This window comes from Octodon degus, unplaced genomic scaffold (genome assembly GCF_000260255.1).
Source record: "Octodon degus isolate 3935 unplaced genomic scaffold, OctDeg1.0 scaffold00187, whole genome shotgun sequence".
Lineage (NCBI taxonomy): Eukaryota > Metazoa > Chordata > Mammalia > Rodentia > Octodontidae > Octodon > Octodon degus.
Window position 1 is genome coordinate 3,382,377 of NW_004524763.1, and position 20,209 is coordinate 3,402,585.

The window sequence follows — 20,209 nt, forward strand, 5'->3', positions numbered from 1 at the left end:
TGTTCTAATGGTGTTTGTAAATAGGATCACAAGTCCGCATCTTGTACAGCAATTAACCACTAAGAAGAATATATGCAGTGTATTATTTGTTGAAAAATAAAAAAAAGAAGGAAAAAAAATTTTAACAAAAGGCAAGCCATAGACTAAAATATATGCAAGACACATCTGATAAAGAACTTGTGTCCAAAATACACCCAAAAATACCCTCAAAATACCCAAGAGTTTTTAAAAATACAATTAGAAGTGGGTGAATGTTCTGAAGAGACTCGAGAAAGAACCTGCAGGTGACAAATAAGGACATGAAAAGATAACATCATATGTGAGGAACTTACAAATTAGCACACTGAAATACCACTGATGATGCCAGGTGCAGGAGGGTGTGGAGCAACTAGAACTCTTACACATTGTTGGTAGGACTTTGCAGGAGTTGGGCGATTACTTCCAAAAGAGATTTACTCTATGATGCAGTAATTGTCCCTTAGATATACACCCAAGTGAACTAAAGCATACAGCCACACACACAAAAATCTGTGTGGCTTCATAACTGATTTATTCATAATTGTCAAACACTGGAAGAAAAGAAGATAGCCTTCACAGGCAGATGGATAAGTCAACCCTGATGCACTCAGGGGAGCGTTACCCAGTAATGAATTGAGTGATCAAGCCACAAAAAGACTTGGAGAAATCTTAAATGCAAATTATGAGGCAATCTGTGTTATTCCAACTATATGACATTCAAGGCAAAGCAAAACTAGAGAGGGAGTAAAATAATAAGCTTGGCACAGGTTTGGGTTGAGAAAAGGGTGAAGAGGTGAAGCTCAGAGGATTTTTAGAGGACCAAAACAATTATGTATGGCAGTGATGTAGTGGATGTATGTCAAAACCCATAAAATGTGTTACAGAAAGCAAACTCATGTACACAAAGTCTTGTGTGGACTTTAGTGAATAATAACAATACTGGGTCATCATTGTAACAAGTGTACCACACTAATACAAGATGCTAACATATTGATAAGTATAGGGGCAGAGGAAGGGTGAAAGAAACAAGGATATATGGGTGTTCTTTGCACTTAGTAAAATTTTTATAATCCTAAAACTTTCTTAAAAAGTTTTAATTAAACTAAAATAATACTCAAACATTACCCAAGAGGAACAATTTAGCAACTAAAAATCCAGATTAATGTTCTCATGATACTTTTCTATTTTAATTTTTAAAAAATCTTTTATTTATTTATTTGTAGAGTCTCGCTATACAGCTCAGACTCGTAATGATCCTCCTGTCTCAGCCTTCCCAGCGCTGGGATTACAGGTGTGCACCACCACACCCAGTTACCAGGACCAGCGCGACATGCAGTACTGGGGAATGAACCCAAGTCCTTGGGCTTGCCAGGCAGGCACTTAGACTGCTGACCTATCCCTCCAGCCCCTACTTTTCTATTTAAGAAAATTAAGTGCATAAACTAAGTGAACTCAACAAGATTAATTTTGTTTTCTGTTTCTAAAAGGAAAAAAACAATCAGTGGTAACCTTTTTCTTTTCCTGAATTTGTCCAAATACAACAGAATTGAATACAGTGTAGTTGAATGACATTAGAGAAGTTAACCTGTCTAGAAGAACACTGTCACAGTTTCCCAAGGTGCTCTAGCTTTGCTCCACGTATGCCACAGTATTCTATAGAGTATGATCATCAGAAAGCCTAGATGGGATTCAAAGAGTTGGTTGTGTCTTGTGGTTTTGAAGAAAATGAGTTACAGTGCAGAGTTCGCCCCTAATGGGACACCATTTCGTATCGGATTTGCTAGTAATATGATAATGGCAAGGCCCTGGGGTGGGGGTGGGGGTCTGGGAAGCAGGAACCTGCTTGAGCAGTGACACACCTGCACTCATGCCAATTCATTTATCCAGGGAATCAGGAGGTGGATTTCACCGCTGGACCAAGGCAGCCCATTTCTCTTCTATAGACAGCAGAGAGACCGGGACCCACAGGGAAAGAAAAGGCATGGGTGGATTTCCAAATAAGTGTAGATGCTACATGTCTTCAAAATTTAATCATATTTCTTTATGATATTTTAGGCTGTTTTATGCAGTGTTTCAGTTGGCAATGCTGAAATCTAAATCATTGGTATTTAATTGGATTTTTGTAATGAAATTATTTGTAATCTTCAGTAATACTAAACTAGAAGTTGTTATTAGTCTTTGCATTTTTATTTTTTAAAAAAGTATTGATGGTTTTGTTTTTTGATATCCCAACCTGGGCTCCCGCAGTAGTTGTCAATGGCCCACCACGCTCGATAATTTCAACATCAGTTTAATGGTCTCAAGCAGATGCTCTCGCCTGGAAAATCTAAAGCCTGGTCTCCTGGACAAATGGGCCCTCATCTGAGGCAATGGGTTCCCAAGGACAAGCTTAGCATTTTCTTAAGGCATCAATGAAGCTAAACCATCAAAGAAAACATTTTTTTAAATACTATACATTGATATTTGATGTTGTAGAGCAGGAAAAAGTTTCTTGTTACTGCTACCCATCCTCATTTCTGGCTGAGGCCCCTAATAACAAAGGACAGATTATCTAAAGAAAAGCATGCAAATTAATTAGTGTTTTTACATGGCACCTTCATTAGGAAATGCAGACCTGAAGAAATAAACCTGTAGGCTTTCTGCTGGATATGAGGGCAAACGGACAGTCACAGCAACACCTGATAGGTCAGAAGGGACAGCAAGTGATGACGGGGCTTCTGGTTTATGTTCTCCCTTGTGATCCAGGGATCTCTCTCCGAGTAAAGGAAGGCCCCACTTCACACGAGGCTCGCATGACATGCCTCACGACAAGGGAAGGCAACAGTGATACCTCTGCTTCTACAAGTTTCTCAGATTCCTTCAGCTTAAAATATTCACCATAGCAAGATGCCATATTGGAGATGCTGCCTGCTAAGCCCTGTCGTGGTTGTGTTAAGCCTTAGATGGCACAATTGAAATGGGAAAATTTGCTAAAGGAACTAGCAATGTAGAGCAAGGAAACTATGGATGAGAGCACAGTGTCCTCCTAACAGTGGACTGTGTCACCCCCAGGCCTGAAATGGGGGATCCCAGGAGACTCAAAGCGAGGTGCACAGTAGAGGTTATAGACACAGCCCATGCTAACAATGACCTCACTCTCATCCCTCCTCCCTCTCTCTGGCTCCTACTGTCCAAAACCAACTGGAAGCCGGAGAGCAGGAGAAGGTACTGAAGCACTCCAGCCTCCTGGAGTTCATCCCGCCTCGTCTGATCCAAAACAGGATGGAGAAGGATGGAGACCAAGATAGGATGGTGAGCAGGAGCTGTCCAGCACAGAGCGCATTCCTCAATGGCACCAAAGTCGCCTGCAGATATTTTGAACCTCCCTAGTGGGAGAGGTGCAGGAAGGGTTTCCCTCATGCAGCCTCATCGGGGCTGTCCGACTCACAAGAAGGACGTCCTAATTCAGTGCACATCAGTCGGCTCTATCTCACACCCTTCAAGGCTCCCAGGGTAGATCATGCGTTGCTCTCAGCCTGGGAACACTGAGCTTTGACCTTGAGAAAGGCTCTGTTGCTGTCCTCCAGGGCAGAGCAGGGCAGAGCTGTAACCTGCTGACCCTGCCACATACTGGCACTGCCACCAGCAGCAACCCCCCCCACACACACACACTTTGGGTTTGTCCAGGGATGGTGAAAGACTGCATTCTGTCAGGATTGGAGCTCTACACACTTCAAGAAGCAAGCCATCCCACTAGAGAGAAGAGAGGAGGAAAACACAGTGAGTCAACACACAGCCAATTTAAAAAATAATCAGGGTCAGTACACAGGACCCCAGTGGAGTTTTCCAGGGGAAAATGTTTGTGTTATTTAATACTGTTGATATCTGTCACCAGCTCTCAGCAGTGACAAGCAGTAAGGCATTCTCGTCTGTACTTTTCCAAAATACACCATTTGTATTTAAATATTTGAGTTAAACATATCTTGTGTTTGCAGAGCATTAATGCTGTTGACATTGTTCCATAGCTGTACTCTTTAGGGAGTTGGAATCTGTCTTCAATATTAGTCAACAAACCTTTGAAAAAACTTTAATGGGAATCAGGATTGTGTAAGCTACTAAAGGGCCTTTGAATTAGGAAATAGAGATTAACTCTGGCAGTGATAGAAACGGAGGCAAGGGTCTTAGGAAAAGGCTGGCTGCTGCTCTTGGTGCTGCTTATTTCAATCTGGAAAGCACATAGTTACCTTGATATTGGACATAGACTCTGCGCTGCGTCTCCAGAGTGAGGCTCTCCCTCCCCCTGCCAGCTGCCCATGCGTCTACCTTGAGTTCCGAGGAGAGCCATCTCTACTTTCTCAACTCTCCCCTCACACACTTGACTCTACTTTCTTATGCCTGGCCCCTGAATCCAGAAACCAGAGAGTGGCCAGCAAGGACCTTAGCTATTGAGCAGGCAGCAGAGGATACAGTGTGACTGCAGGGGCACACCTCTGTGTCCCAGATGTACCTCTGTATCTGCAGGTCCCGCTCTTACTCTTATTTATATCCCGGGTGTCTTGGGTGTGAGCCTGTTCTGTGTGTAAGCAGCAACGATCACCAAAACCAACAGACTAATTCTCCACCTTCTCTGTTCTGACCACACAGCCCTATGAACTATTTCTGTTTTAAGAGCTCAAGTTTTGAGAGTGCTTAATTTAATCAACCTGATGTGAGCTTAAAAGGAAATTAGGGGATCATCTGAGAGCTGTAGGCTTCCATCAGTGACTCAGCCTGACCGGGGGGCATTTGCGCCACTGAGAAGCTCGGAGTGATCCATGGCCTAGCTTTGGCGTGGGGAGGCAGATGGCACCAGTGTTACATCCACCCACTGTACTTCCTAAACTCCCAGTGCCCTCCCCTACCACTTAAACCAGAACCTGGAGGCAACAGATTGCAGGGCTTTGTGCAGGGGAAGGAAGGAGAGACAGCGCGCTTTCACACCTGGGACAAGTGCGGAGGTTCACGTGTTCCTTCAAGAGTATATGCATGACACAGCCCCATGTCCAGCCAAAATGGGAATGGAGGTGTGCTAGCCTAAACTGGAGGTGTGCTTGGCTAGAGCAGCGCTAGACGTGTGCCTGGTAAGCAGCCCTCAGCCACCCAACACCTCGACTACTCCCCACCTGACACTCCCTCCTAGCCTCAGAAGCCTCTAGAAATGAGAGAAGCCAGTCTCACCTCCCTGGTCTGTGCCTTTGAGAACATCTGTTTCCACCAGCACTGCTGTTCCTAATGCCTTGGTTAACCAGAACCCCCAAACTGGAGTGGTAGCCTCCAAGGTCACTGCTTTTGACCCTTCTCCCTCAGCAAATTTCCTTAACGTTCCTGACCTTCCCTCATGTGGACTCATTCCACAGCCCTGGCTAAGCCCACCCTGTCACCTTCACCATCCCCAGGAGGTTACTGAGGCCTTCTGGTCACGAGCTCCTTCTGCCACATCAGTGCCTGAGGCTGCTGCATAATCATCTCCTTCCTTGATTAGAGCATCTTAATTATGCTCTAGGAATTTGCTTAAACAGATTAATCACTCGAGGACAAATTTAGAAGCTGTGCTTGCAGACGGATCTGCTCTGAATGTCCCCCAGGAAATTCTGATTATACCTGCCTTTGGGGCCCTTGCCAGGGCCTCGGGTGCATCAGGGACTCTGACCCTGTCTGGAGACTGACTGCTGCCACTGCAGGCGTCTCTTTGCTCCACTGAACCTCTAATGTGGAGCTGTGACTCCTTGTTGAAAACTGTGGCTGGGATGGGAGACTAGAGTATCCTGGCGCCTCTCTGTGTTCTTTGTGGGTAATTTTGATGAAAAATAAAGTCTAGTCCGTCCACTGATTTGTGTCACAGTGGTTCTCATTGGAATCTGTACTTTTTTAAAACTACTGATATTGAAACCTCGCCTCAGGACAACTTAATCAAAATCTCCATGGTTGGACATTTGTGTTCTGCAAAAGCAGCTAAAAGAGTACATTAAGTAGATCTAAAATCTATTAATCTCTAGGAATTATAGAGGAATTTGAGCTCTCTCAGAGTTGACGCCTCTGTGCTCACAAATGTTGGAGGCACCAGAGTCCTTCAGCTCAGCCCTGAGGCTGACAGAGGCAGCATTTTATGTCAGCTCAGACTACTTGGATTTCTACCATCCACTAGCTTTATGACCATGAAAAAAGTTAACCTTCTTGAGCCCATCTGCTCGGAAAGACTGCCCACCCTGTAGTATTGCTGAAGGAGTTGAATATGCGGAACTTAGCGCTGGGCCTAGCACGTAGCTAAGCTCCAGTAAAAGTCAGCTAACACAATCCCCCTCCTCTTTGTTCCTCAACATCTCCATGTGGCTCAAGGATCGAACTGGAGATTTGAAGATCCAAGCCAGGACACTGTTTCCAGTGGCAGCTGATGAAGTTCAACCTGGGATGAATCAGTGAGACTCAGCAGGTCCTGTCTGGTGTTCTCCCCAGGTGAGGAATAATCAGAAATCAAAATATTTTCCTCTCAGGATTTATATTTATATGAAGAATCAGATGAGTGTATTGTTTGAAGATTGTCTTTTGCAAAAGTTTGGAGGAGACTCAAAACCACATGAAGCTAATCTACTCTAAAGAGTGAATTCAGTAAACAAATACGAATGCATTGGTCCTTAGCACAGCCCACTTGATTTTCAAGTCATCATTACCCTAGTTAAACCATGTTGAACCTTTAAATCATGTCATGCAAGTGATAGGTTTTTCAGGCTTCAACACAGCAGAGAAAAAGGAAAAGAGCCTTTATTATCTTTGAGGACACAGAGAATCTGGGGAAGATAAGGAATTCTCTGAGTTGAAACAAAGGGAGGCTGAGACTTGTATGGCCGTTTGCCACGGGATGTTTAGATACACCTGACGAGCTGATTGGGCTCTTCCTGAGGCGGTGGGAAGGGTGAAAGGAAATTGCACCCTGCGCTGAGTTGGAGAAGAAGGAGGAGGTGGTCCCGAGGAAGATGGGCTGTTGTTTTAAGGGCTTCAGCCATTATTAGATGACCACCATAGTGATACAGCAGTTTATGCTAGGGCCAGAAGCTATCAGTAAGGAGCTGCTAAAATTCCACAGTAGCACTGGAGAGTAGGGAGAGCTACACCAGGCAGGAGAGTTTGGTTGGGGCTTGGAGAAGAAAACTGCTTGGCTCAGGCTGCTGGCTGCAGGAGAGCCTACAAAGGGTGGAGAGTGTGACACGTGGGGGAGATGACACAGACCCAGCCCTGTGCGATTGACTGAAGGCTTCGGAAACCCATTCATTATGCAGAAGAGGAGCACAGAAGCAGTTTGTAAACAGATCTGAGGGAAAGAAAAATTGGAAACAAACATGGTCAGGAAACATGTTTAATCAAGGGAGAAGACAAATGTAAAATATTTAGACATTTGTTGGAATTGTTCTTAAAGCATTCATGTCTTTAGAAAGAAAAATGTAAGTGATGCAAAGTTTTCTTTACTAGCTAAGATGTATCTTTGGTACCCGCAACTGTATGCTAAATAAGGCCATACATTTGAAAGGAATTGCATTTCATTTCTTTTCTTCTCCACCTTTCATGAAATGATGGGGATTTAACCTAGGGCCTTATGCAGGCTGGGCAAGCATTCTACCACTGACCAATACCCCTCGTTCAGGAATTACATTTCTAGATTGAGATTATTTTCCTTTTTCTTACGTTTACTTTTGTGGCTTTTATAGGCAGTAAGTGCTTAATCTATCTCACTTGAATAACAACTTTTTACAAAGCTCAGTACTGTTATATATGCTTCTTACTACAGGAAATTTTCATCCAAATCAAATATCCTAGCAAGGGATGCAAGGGAAGACAGGTGATCAAGTTACCATAGAGAAGACTAGCATGGAAAGACTATAAATTAGACTTTAAAGTGGAAATCCTGAAAGATCTTACAAACATGTGGCATTACAGAGAGACAGAAAGAGAATAGTTTTAGCATCAGGCTCGAGCCTTAATTCCAAACAAGGATTAGTATTGCCAACTTGGGGCTAGTTGGGGCTCTTCATTTTCAACTTCCTCTTCTTTTTCTCTCTTTCATAAAATTTTAAATAGAATTTAAAAAACAATAAAAATGACACAGAAATTCAAAACAGGATGATAGGAAATTAACAATGGTTATTATATTGCATATTGGTATCTTCAAAGTAGTTACTCAGATTACCAGATATAACAATGTAAGATTAATCAAAGAATATAAACTCTAACTGTTCCTGTTTCAGTGAACTATTAGAAATTAGCAGTATAATTATCTTAGCCAGCATATATATAATAGTATCCTTCCTTCTTTTCTCCTTTCCCTCATTCCAGTTGTTTTTTTTCCTTTTTGAGCAATTTCTTTCCCTTTCACAGTATCTGTTGTATCTTATTCACTCTTTCAGTTTCTTATACTAGGGACACAATACAATGTTTACACAGGCAGGTCTGATTTATTTCACTTATGGGTATGGTCTCTAGTTGCATTCATTTATCTATAAAAGCCTCAAGTTTATCTTTCTTTATAACCGAGTAATACTCCATGGTACAAATATACCATATCTTTTTATCTATTCCTCAGCTGATAAGCATTTGGTTTGTTTCCAAGATTTAGCTGTGACAAAGGTGTGCTGCTGTAAACATGGGTGGATATTTATTACTACTGTCTAATGTTTGTAATTCCTCTGGGAAAATACCCAGAAGGGGGATGACAGGGTTGAAGGGGACCTCTAATCCTAGTTTTTTGAGGAATCTTCACACTGATTTCCACAGTGGTTTCACCAGTCTATACCCTCACCAACACTAGAGAAGGGTCTCTTTTTCTTCATAGCCATGCCAGTATTTATTATTGGTTGATTTTTTGATGATTCTCTGAGGTGAGAGTTAATCTCAGGGTTCTTTTAATTTGCATTTCTCAAGTGATTGATGATGTTGAACATTGTTTCATATATTTATTTGCTATTTATATTTCTTCATCTGAGAAGTGTGTATTCATCTCAGATGCCCATGTCTGGACTGAGCCTTTGAATTTTGAAGGCCTGATTTTTGTCTTTATATATTCTGGGAAGAAGTCTTTTGTCCGAGGGACAGTTGGCTAAAATTTTTTTCCCAATTTGGGCCTTTTTTTTCTGTGTTGATGATTTCTTTGATGCACAATAACTTTTTAATGAGATCAGATACTAGTTGTTGATTCTTTGAAGTATTTTCCATTAAGTTTGGTTTTTATACATGAACTCTCTGTCTACACCTATGTCTTCAAGATTTCTACCTACTTTCTCTTCCAGTAGATGCAGTGTTTCTGTTTTAATATTTATATCTTTGATCCATTTTGACTTTAGTTTAGTACATGGTGATAGAAGTAGGTCTAGCTTTAATCTCTGGCAAGTAGAACCCCAGTTTTTCCAGCACCATTTATTAAACAGGCTATCTTCCAGTGAACATGTTTGGCCCCTTTGCTAAAGATAAAGTGGCTGAGTAGTTATGTCTGCATCATATAATCTGTTCCATTGATCTTTGCATCTGCTTTGTTGTTGTTGTTGTTTTGCTAATAACATGGGTGGATATGTATTACTATTCTATGATATTTGTAATTCTTCTGGGACAATATCCAGAAGGGGAATAGCTGGGTTGAATGAGACCTCTAATCCTAGTTTTTTGAGGAATCTTCACACTGATTTCCACAGTGGTTTAACAAGTCTATGCTCTCACCAACATTGGAGAAATTTTCCCACTCCTCTCCTTTTTCTCATGCTGATTTCATGACAATAGCTTTGTAGTATAATTTCAAGTAAGGGATTGTGATGCCTCCTGCCTTACCTTTGTTGCCCAGGATCGCCTTTGCTATTCTAGGTCTCTTCTGGTTCCAGATGAATTTTAGGAATGTTTTCTCTAGATCTGTGGGGTATAGTATTTAGATTGGGGTTGCATTAAATCACTATAACAATTTTGGGAGTATGGCTATTTCATAATGTTATTTCTTCCTATTCATGAGCAAGGAATATCTTTCCATTTAGTGAAATCCTCTCCGATGTCTTTTAAAATGAGTATTATAATTTTCACTATATAGATGGCAGCAGCCTCACCAGGTTCCAGAATGGCACCAGCATGGAGAATTTATTCCTCAGAATCAGGGTCAGAGTGCTCAATGATGCAGGCACTTGACTCCTACAGACAAGAGAGAGGAAAACCTGTCTACTGCTACAACTGGCAGCAGCCCTTGGCATCATCCACATGGCATTGGTTTTGGGCCCTTGCAGAATACAGGAGTTCTGAGGTTAAGAAGGCTTCTACCTCGATTTCAGAGGAAAGCCTGGGAGGCCAGGCAGTGTGCCCCTGAGAGGGCAGAGTGTAAAGATATGAGTGAGAAGCCTATTCAGTGGAAACCCCAAAAGTTTGGAAAAGCCAGGAACATGAATCATCTAAGGGAAACTGAAAAGAGGGAGCAAAGCTGGCCTAAGACAGAGGCCATGGGAGCTGTTCTTATTTCCTATATATGTGGAATTCTTTATTTCAGTTGCTTTCATTTCAGAGAGTTTAAGTGTGTGGTTCCCAATTTCTTCTATGTCAGTGTCTCTTGAACTTGTTTTGGTTGGCTGGAGGCCTGAGATTGCATTTTTCTCCTTTGTGTTGACATTTCCTATTTCAAAAAAATTTTTTTATTTTGTTTCTTTTGATGATCCTTGTGAGTTTTGGTAATACGGAGCTGTATCACTCGTATCAAGGCCTCTAGGAAAAGTCTGTTCTTCAGAGATACCTTCTGTGTGTAGGAGACTCCTGGTCTGGGTCTGTGCCAAGATCCTGCCCCCCCAGCTAATTGAGAGTAGAATGTTCATTTCTGTTTGGCTCTGTCTTTTGGTGTAGGTTACAGTGTGGTTATTATCAAAGAGCTTCCCAATATTGTTACACATGGAAAATAACCAATTATAACAGATGTGACATCTGAGCTACAGTAGCACAATTAACAATAATGATAGCATCAAGCACAATTTAGAAACTGACAAACTGTGATGACTATTAATTTTGTACTTTAGACCACAGGAGCAAAGTCTATAGTTGTATAACAGAAACTATTATAAATTAGGCTTTTGTATGCAAGGTGCTTTCCCTTGTTAGAGTGGATTTACCTTGGGTTCCTCTGGACAAGTGGGTTGTCACAGCCCAGGCACTTCCTGCACTGGCTGCCCATTCCTTTGTGTAGGGTAATGGGCGAGGCACCTAGGCTCGGGCAATGTTGGAAGGGCAGTATCAGAGATTTCTCCTCTCCTTGGTCATCCTGCAGTGGCAGAGGGATGATGGGCAGGGTCTCTCCCCTCCCTCAGGACTCACCAAGGCTCCACAAGGGCTCCCTCAATGGCAGAAGGGCAGTGGGTCTCAACTTTCTCTTCTATGAGGAGCTAAGTATGTGGGCCAAGTACTCCTACAGCTTGTAACTTTGGTCCAAATATAGAAAACTTTGTATTTGTCTCAGTAAAACTTGATTTTGGTAGCAATTTTCAAACATGTGAAAGGTTACTGAACTTGTGGAGGGATTAGACATGGTCTGTGTGGCCAGGGGTGAGAGCAAGGCAGATATGAGCAATAGAAAGATTGATAAAGGGTCAATATGAAAAAGTAATTTTCTAACTTTCAAGACAAAAATAGAATACATCCTTGGTGTCAGGAGGGGTGGCTTCATGCCACTAGAGGGGATCAGTCACAGGCTGGAGACAACTGGAGAGGGACACATTTGAGAGAAGGTAGGCATCACATATCTTTTCCAGACACAAAGTGGAATTTAAAATGGCACTAAATAAAATCTCATCTGCATGCCATGAGAGCTATGGGAAGATTTCAATTTAGGCAGCTCTCCCTGCAGCAAGCTGACTGCATATAACTGTTTATAATACCTCTTTTTTCTTACTCTTTTCTAAGACAATTCTATTTTAAATAAGTCTTGATATATATTTTACTAGGTGTAAATACGGATAAGGCCTCCTTTCTACAGGAAGGGATTGCAGTGAAAAGTTATTTAGCCCTTTAATGCCAAAGGTAAAATTAAGAATACTAAATAATTCTAAAATAAATTCTTATTGACCTCTAGAAATGGATGGATGGATAGATAGATAGATAGATAGATAGATAGATAGATAGATAGATAGATGCATATAGATATGTACCTATTTTCATATTTACTTATCTATGCACCTACTAAATTTTATACAGATAAGAATATGTATGAGCCAGGGAGATAGCTCAGTAGAAGAAGTGTTTGCCTGACAAGCACAAGGGCCTGAGTTCAATCCCTGGTTTTGCCAAAAAAGACTTGTTTTCTTTGGGGTCCAGGGAGATAGCTCAATACCTGGCAAGTGCAGGATCCTGAGTTCAATCCCTGGTATTGCAGAAAAAAAAAAAAAAAAAAAAAAAGAATGTGTTCATTTATTTTTAGAGCCTCTAACTTTTAGCTATGATAACAACTGAACTATAAAGATAATTGAATAGGTCTTTTTTTCTTAATACATTACACTATAGGGGCCGGGGAGATGGCTCAGTGGAATAAGCATTTCCCTGGCAAGCGCAAGGGCCTGAGTTCAATTCCCGGTTCCTCAAAAAAAAAAAAAAATTACACTATAAAAATATAGCAAGAAGTATCAATTATGTACAATTAAGCTACCAAACTGACTCCAACCAGCTTTTGCCATGTGCCTCTTATCATCCTTTTAAGGACTCACTCTTGAGGAAGTAACTTCTGCAATTGTATTCTGTTCAGTCTGCATGTTTGATGAAGTGAAAGCCTTTGTTGTTTTGGCAATATTATGTATATATCAGAGTGTCTCAGTTTGATTTTGAACTTATGATCCTCCTGCCTCAGCCTCTTGTTTGCTGGGATTGTAACACCACACACAGGTTTGTTTGTTTTTTTTAAATGATTTTTGAAGAAAGTCTCATTAAGTTGCCCAGGATGACCTTGAATTCGTGATCTTCCTACCTCCTCCTCCCCCTCCTCCTCCTCCCAAGTAACTGGGATTACAGGCTCGGGTCCCACTAAGCCTAACAAATTGAGTTCCCTTAGAGATACTCTTTGGGGATGTTTATTCCAACGAAACTTGCTAGGTGAGGGCTCATATAAAATATGTTCATGAAATCCCAAGTTCACCTATTTGATCTTAAAAGCTCTTAGTAGAGGCAGAGCTGTGTGTGTGACTCTTCCGACTAGTCCTCTTATCACCTGGGGAGCGTCTCTTGGAGGACATAAGCCCATCTGCCTGTTGTGACCTCAGCAAGCTACCCTGACTGATATATTTCAGAGGTGCTTTTGGGGCATAGGAGCAGCTCTGCTATAGATGGGGGCTTCATGTGGTTTTCTGTTCCAGAAATTTCTTCTTTTTTTCATGCCTCTGAAGTGCTACCCTAATGCTTGTTTCCAAAACCTGGATGCATATTTTAATGTCTGAAAGTTTGACAAACACCAGTGCAAGGACTGAGAGCAGCTATGCTCAGAGCTCAGCCTGAAGAATAAAACACACAGGGCATGGCCTTTTCCCAGAGGACTCAGAAGGCCTGGTGGAGGGCCTGACATTTTGCACTTCTAACAAGTCCCCAAGGAATACTGAGGTTGCTGGTATCTCTCACTTTTCTGGTGCTGGGGTAAGTACTCGACGCCTACCATTTAAAGGAGGGAAGCTTTGATGTTCTCAGTTTGAGTGCATGGTCAGCTGGATCCAACGTAGGTGTGTGGTGGCAGGTGGACAGGGCAGCACAAAGCTTCCCACTTCATGGCGGCTTGGAAAGAGCACACACAGACATGTACCCCCCCAAAGGCACATCTCATGGACCCCTCTCCTGAAGCACATTCAGCTCTGAGCATCTGCGGAGTGACTCACTGAGAAGTAGGGGCCTCCCAAGATCCAAGCACTTCTTCAAGAATCTTTTCATTCAGTCATGTTGAAGGTAGAGCTTGACTATCACATGGTCCAAGGACTGCACTTTGAGAAACGCAGGCCTACTGAACTGAGAGTACAGCTGGCTCGCAGTAACCGTATGGAATCTGTTTCAGAACCGCCCACTCTCCCAGGACACCCAAATCTGTGGATGCTCAAGTGCCTTCAAATGGCATGGTATTTCCACATAATTTACACATATTCCCTAAATTATTTTTAGGTTACCTACATGCCCAACTCAATATAAGTGCAATGTGAATATTTGTCCTACTATACTTCAGGGAATAATGATGAGAAAATAAAGTCTTTCATATTATTATAGATGCAATTAAAAATATTTACAATCTGAGATTGGTTTAGTCCAAAAATGTAGAATCTATGGGTATGGAGGAGTGGCTGTAATTGGTCTTACATGGGACATGGGCATTTATAGTTTTATAAGTAGCCCTGGGCATATAATGACTATTAAATTGGATGGACTTTGTTTTCAAAAACATGTATCTTTATTTTTACATTAGGCTAAGTAATGTGAGAAATCTTATAGAACTACAAAGGCAACAAAACGCCAACCACTGCATGTTTACTGAGATAATTTTAAATGCCTACATTGACTTAACTATTTCTCCAACAATAACCCGAGTGATTAGCACGTATAGTGCTTGTAAGGCGATGACTATCTCCTTAAAACAATTCTTACTGATTACTTAAAAAATAGCAAACAGGCTCATTAAACTCACCATTATTTTTCGATTTGTTCTTCTCAGACCTCATTAAGACACTCATAAGAAGCTCAGAGTGTTGAACAAATATGGAGAAGCTAACCAAACAAACGTCGTATTGACTATACCATGGAGGAATGCAAAACCTTTTGGACAAAATCACTCATGTTAAATGAATGCCATTCTGTAAGGGCTTATAAAACTTTGAGTCAAACCTAGGCCATATGCTGTTATTGTGTATCACACCAGGTCAATAATGACAATGAACACAAATATTTGGACACTTTTTAAAATTAATAAGCCAGTGAAATAAAGTATTGGGTAAACATCTTTAAAGAGCCATAGGTGTCTTTCTGCATACCAGAACCCTGTGTTGTGCTGCTGTTATGATTTGTATATAGGTGTGTCCCCAAAGCCTCATGCAGTCATGGGGATGCTTCTAGAGTTTGAGATTGCTTATTGTGGCTGTGGGGCAGTTAATCTGCAGGACAATGTAAAGAGGAGAGAGAGGCTAGCTAGCTGCTGGGGCTGCTGCTTCTCCCATTTGCTCTCTGCTCTTTGCCAAAGATGCTATGAAAAGTTGCTCTCTACCTTGTGCCACTCTGTCTTGTAGCCAATGGGGTATGTGCTGCAACCTCCACTGACTGTGAGCTAAATAAACCTTTCCTTCCTTCATTTTGGGTTTTGGGTATTTGTCCCAGCAAAGGGAAGAGTGAAGAGTAATGGAGACAGTAGCCTTTGGGTATAGCAAAAATCTGCAGTGGAAGTAATCCTAGGGAAGAAATGTCTCCTTTTCTCTTAGTGCTAGGGATGGCACCCAGAACCCTGTGCATTCCAGGCAAGCACTCTACTATTGATTGGCATTCTCACCCTTAGAAAATTTGTCTCAGCATGCTGAGGGTTCTAGTTAGCACATAATCTGGGCTGCCAGGGCTTATAAGGACCCCAGGGTGACTAATTTATGATTTCATACAATAAATGTGCACTCTGAATGGAGTTAAGACAGATATGTTTAGAACTGTAAATAAGAGGAATCTTCAAAGATAAATGGCATTCTGTTTTGTTTGTTTGCTTGAGACAGGGTCTCATTATGTCGCCCAGTCTGGCCTCAAACTCTACAGGGATCCTCCCACCTCAGCCTCCCAAGTGCTGGGATTAGAAGGATGTGTCACTATGCCCTGCAACTGGCATTTGAATTTTGCAAATACTTTTGAAAAACAGAAATGTAATGTAAATAGATAGTCCCCTTGTGAAAGCTTTATATCTACCTGTGACTCCAGATAGGTTTTGGAAGAAGGTAATAGCTAATGCTTACAGTACTTTTCAGTGTTTAAAACATTTCTGCAACTATTACTCATAGCATCCAAGCTTCTTTCTTCTTCTTTTTTTTTTTTTTTTTAAACTGGGAATTGAGCTCAAACTTTGCCCTTGCAAGGCAGGTGCTTGTGTCACTGAGCTGTATGCCCAGCCCCCAAGCTTCATTTTAAAACATTATCTTTTAAAAAAAAAAAACATGCCGAAAAAGTAGAAAATACTGTGCTTGCTTTGCTGAAGCCCATTTTCCCAGGACCAAGGCATATTCACAGCAGCTGAAGCCAACGTGGTTTGAACCACAAACAGCAGGGCTTAATAGGAGCAGAGGCAGGATGAGGGGTGGAGCCCTTTCTTGCCAACGTGTAAGTCTAAGTCTCCTGCCTGGAGCAGAGCTGCCTGGATGCTCAGCCCCAAGGTTGGGGATCTAGATGCTGCAGACCACAGAACCCAAGCAAATTCAGAACCAGGGCAGAATCCCCATGTCATCAGCCAAAAGGGACCTAAAGACAGAGACATGATAGTGGACCCGGGGATACTCTAGATGAAGGGTGATGTAGATAGAAGCAGTCAAGACACAGAGAATAAAAAGTGAAACAAAACAAGACAAAACAACAAGACTGAGAGAAGGAAAGAACATAGAATAAGAGCATCTCGGAGAGCTGAGTGCTGGGGACCCAGCTGTGGGTGGCCAGGCCAGATGTGACTGTCTCTGCAGCTCCCTGGAACTTTTTCCTGCCTAACACTATGCTCAGCATCTTTCTCGGTTTGGAGGAATCGGTGTCACGCTGTCAAGCTTGAGCTTTCAGCGAGCCCTTGTCTAGATCTGATGAGTGAGACTGTGATTGGATAAGGGTTTCTTTTAAGTGGGTGCCTGCTCCATTCTTTCATGTTTTCTTGTATCAAAGTAACAGGCATCAATTCAGATTATTTTTATATCTTTAAGTCACATCAACTCATAACATTAAGAAATCTTTTCCCTCCTAGTTTTTAATGAGATAAGGAAATGACCCAGGTTCATTTATAACCTTCCCTATTGCTTTAGAAAATGATAAAAAGAGCCATGTAGTCCTGAAAGCAGAGTTTTAATCCCCTTCATTGCTAAACTAGAAAGGGTATCACTTCCCTTCCTTGCAGACATACAGCAATGAGTCCCAGGCATGACTCCTTATCATCCAACCTCTTTCCCGTGCGCTAAGAAGCTTATGGAGCCCGACCTGCACCACGTGCTGCAGCTCCAATCTCCACCCACAGAAAACAGTCTGATGCTGATTCCTATTTGCACAACCTGTCCCTTCTCGGGCCTGAGTCATATTCGTTATCTCTTGTCACAGACACTGATTCAACAAACACGTGTTCAGTTGTGCCTTCCCCTCCTTGCACTCAGCAGCTAGAGTGGAGCTGGCACGAAGGTGGCATCTGGAACTCTCTGCTGCAGTGCCTCTGCGTACATCCTAAAGAGCCTGCTAAGTATTTGGGTATCTGCATCTTTGTGACAGTTATGTTTTGATAAATGGCTGCCTGGTGGGTAGCTGGTATTTCTTGAACACACAGGCTGGCTGTTTGCCTGTAGCTATAATCTCAGTGTGGGCAGAGTTCGGAACATTCTCTTTAAGATTGTGCTTAGAAGAATATGGCCCAGGGCCAGGAAGATAGCTTGGTGGTCTAAGCACCTGCCTGGCAAGCACAAGGACCTGGGTTCAATCCTCAGTATCGCATGCCATGTTGGTGTGGCCTGAGCCAGCCACGAAAGCTGGGCGTGGTAACACACGCCTGTAATCCCAGCACTGGAGAGGCTGAGACAAGAGGATCACTAGGAGTCTGAGCTGGATGGTGAGAGACCCTGTACCAAATGGAGGAGGAGGAGGAGGAGGAGGAGGACGAGGACGAGGACGAGGAGGACGAGGAGGAGGACGAGGAGGAGGAGGAGGAAGAGGAGGAAGAGAAGCAAAGAACTAGAGGCCCTGCACACAGGCCAACATCATGTTATCAGTTGACCTCAGCCTGCTGCAGATTTGCAAGACAAGAAGCAGCAGTGGGAATTCAGAGGACCTATGGGAATGAGGAGAATCAGTTCTGGACTTGCCTGTGGACCTGCCACTGTGTGGAATTGTGTGGAATAGGTGTGGGGAGTACGCCTGGTGCCACAGAAGGTTGAGGAAGTGACAGTGGGAGGAGTACTAGCAGGAGGGGCTCAGGCTAAAAAACTCAGCCACGGAGCCTGGCACTGCAAATGGAAGTAGCCTGAGCCTACCCACAGGAATTCAGGCAGCTCCTGTACAGGCAAGCAAATGCAGCAGGACCAGCCCAAGGGAGTCGGTGTGCAGGAGTATAGGGCCCTGACCTTGTTTAATATGCACTGTCATCATCATGAAATTCTTAGTAAATCTTTAACAAGGATCTTGAGAGTTTTCATTTTATGCTGGGCCAGTGCTGAAAAATAGAGCCCCAGGGAGAGAAAGGCAATATTTCTTCTCAGGGAACAGGACCCCTTCCCCAGAAACTTAGGGTCAGAGCAGAACTCCATGCCACTCCATGACTGCCACCATCCTGGCTCTGCCTGATTTCTCCTCTGCATGAGATTGCAGCAGGCATCATGGGCCTGGGCTTTGAATGTGCACCCCACAGTTTGTGTGCTGGAAACTTAAGCTACTGGATTGGGAAGTGGGATGCTTCGGAGCACTTGGCTATTTGACCTTGTGCATGGCTTACCACCATTCCCCGGGAGTAAGTTCAAGATGACAGGGTAATCCTGCCCATCTCCCTCAGCCTCTCACCATGGTCCCTTCTGCCATGGGATACAGCACAGGCCCCAGCAGGAGTAGTCTTCACCTTGGGCTTTCCGCTTCCAGACCCATGTACTGAATACATTTGTGTTCCTCTAAACTGACCTGCTTGTGCTATTCTGTAATGCAAACATAACAAAACAAGGCATGGCCCATCTAGGCAAGGATTCTGTTCATCCGATTTATTCCAACTCCTACAAAAGTGCTGGCACATTAAGCACGTGCCAAACAAGTGGTTCCCTCCAGACCTGAGAAAGGCATGGCCTTGGGTTTCCAGAGGAATTGCTAGACTCACAGGAATGTGTGCAAGCTCAGAAGGAATTCAGTTCTATGAATGAAGCACAGAGACCAGCCTACAAGGAGAGGGGTTCTGTGTCCTGGACCGAGGACCCCTGTGTCTCAAGAGAAATTTGCAGCAAGGGCAAGAGAGGTTTTTATGCTGCATGCATAAATCTTCCTGCAAGCTGTCTGGGAGCTAGGGACAAAAGCAGGCTGCAGGTGGGAGAAACGCTAGGGAATCCGAGGCAGGTGAAGTCAGCATATGTAAGATTGAAGGTTGATGACAACCAAAAATCTTTAATCACTTAAGGCAATGTCTAACCTGGCAAATGACTTGCCATTCTAAATTGGCTTGGGTCCCAAAGGTTTAACTGAAATGAAGTGCTGAATTGTTCTCACCGAAGCAGACTGGAAGCAACTTCAAAATCTTACAAAAGCTTTTTCTTTTCCTTCCTGGCTGCTGGACAATCTTCTGCCATCATGAATGACACAGCAACCAAGCAGACCAGGAGGTTCATGACCAGACGACTGCTTCAGAGGAAACAAGTGGTCACTGATGTCCTTCACCCCAGCAAAGCAACAATACCTAAGGCAGAGGGTCAGGAAAGAGTTACCAAAACGTACAAGACCACACCAGATGTCATTCTTGTATTTGGATTCAGAACTCATTTTGGTGGTAGCCAGATAACAGGTTTTGTCATGATTTCTGATTCCTTGGATTATGCAAAGAAAAGTGAACCCAAACATAGACTTGCAAAACACAGCCTGTATGAGAAGAAAAAAGACCTCAAGAAAACAGTGAATGGAACAAAGAACAGGATGAAAAAAGACAAGGGACTGCACAGGTCAGTGCCGGTGCTGGCAAAAAGCCAAAGGAGTAAAGCTTCTGCAGTGCTTGTGTGCAGTGACAGCAACTTTTTCATGAGAGGATTAATAAAACTGAAAACTATGTGAAAAAAAAAAAAAGGTTTCACACACACCAAAAATCCACTGATGTAATTGCCTATGGGGCTGCATTTTGTACCCCAATAATGAGGCCATCCTGTAATGTTTTAGGATTGCCACAGACTAGCTTTTGTCAATATATTTCTCATTATCAGAAAGTGTCCTGTGCTCACGAGGCCCTGCACCCAAGGCTGCAAATGTTTGAATGGGTGACTTGACCCATGGA

General features: G+C 42.8%; 1 pseudogene; it reads left to right on the plus strand.

The window, feature by feature from the left end:
* Positions 1-19,518: 19,518 nt before the first annotated feature.
* Positions 19,519-19,992, plus strand: LOC101585547 (annotated as a pseudogene).
* The last annotated feature ends 217 nt before the right edge of the window (positions 19,993-20,209 follow it).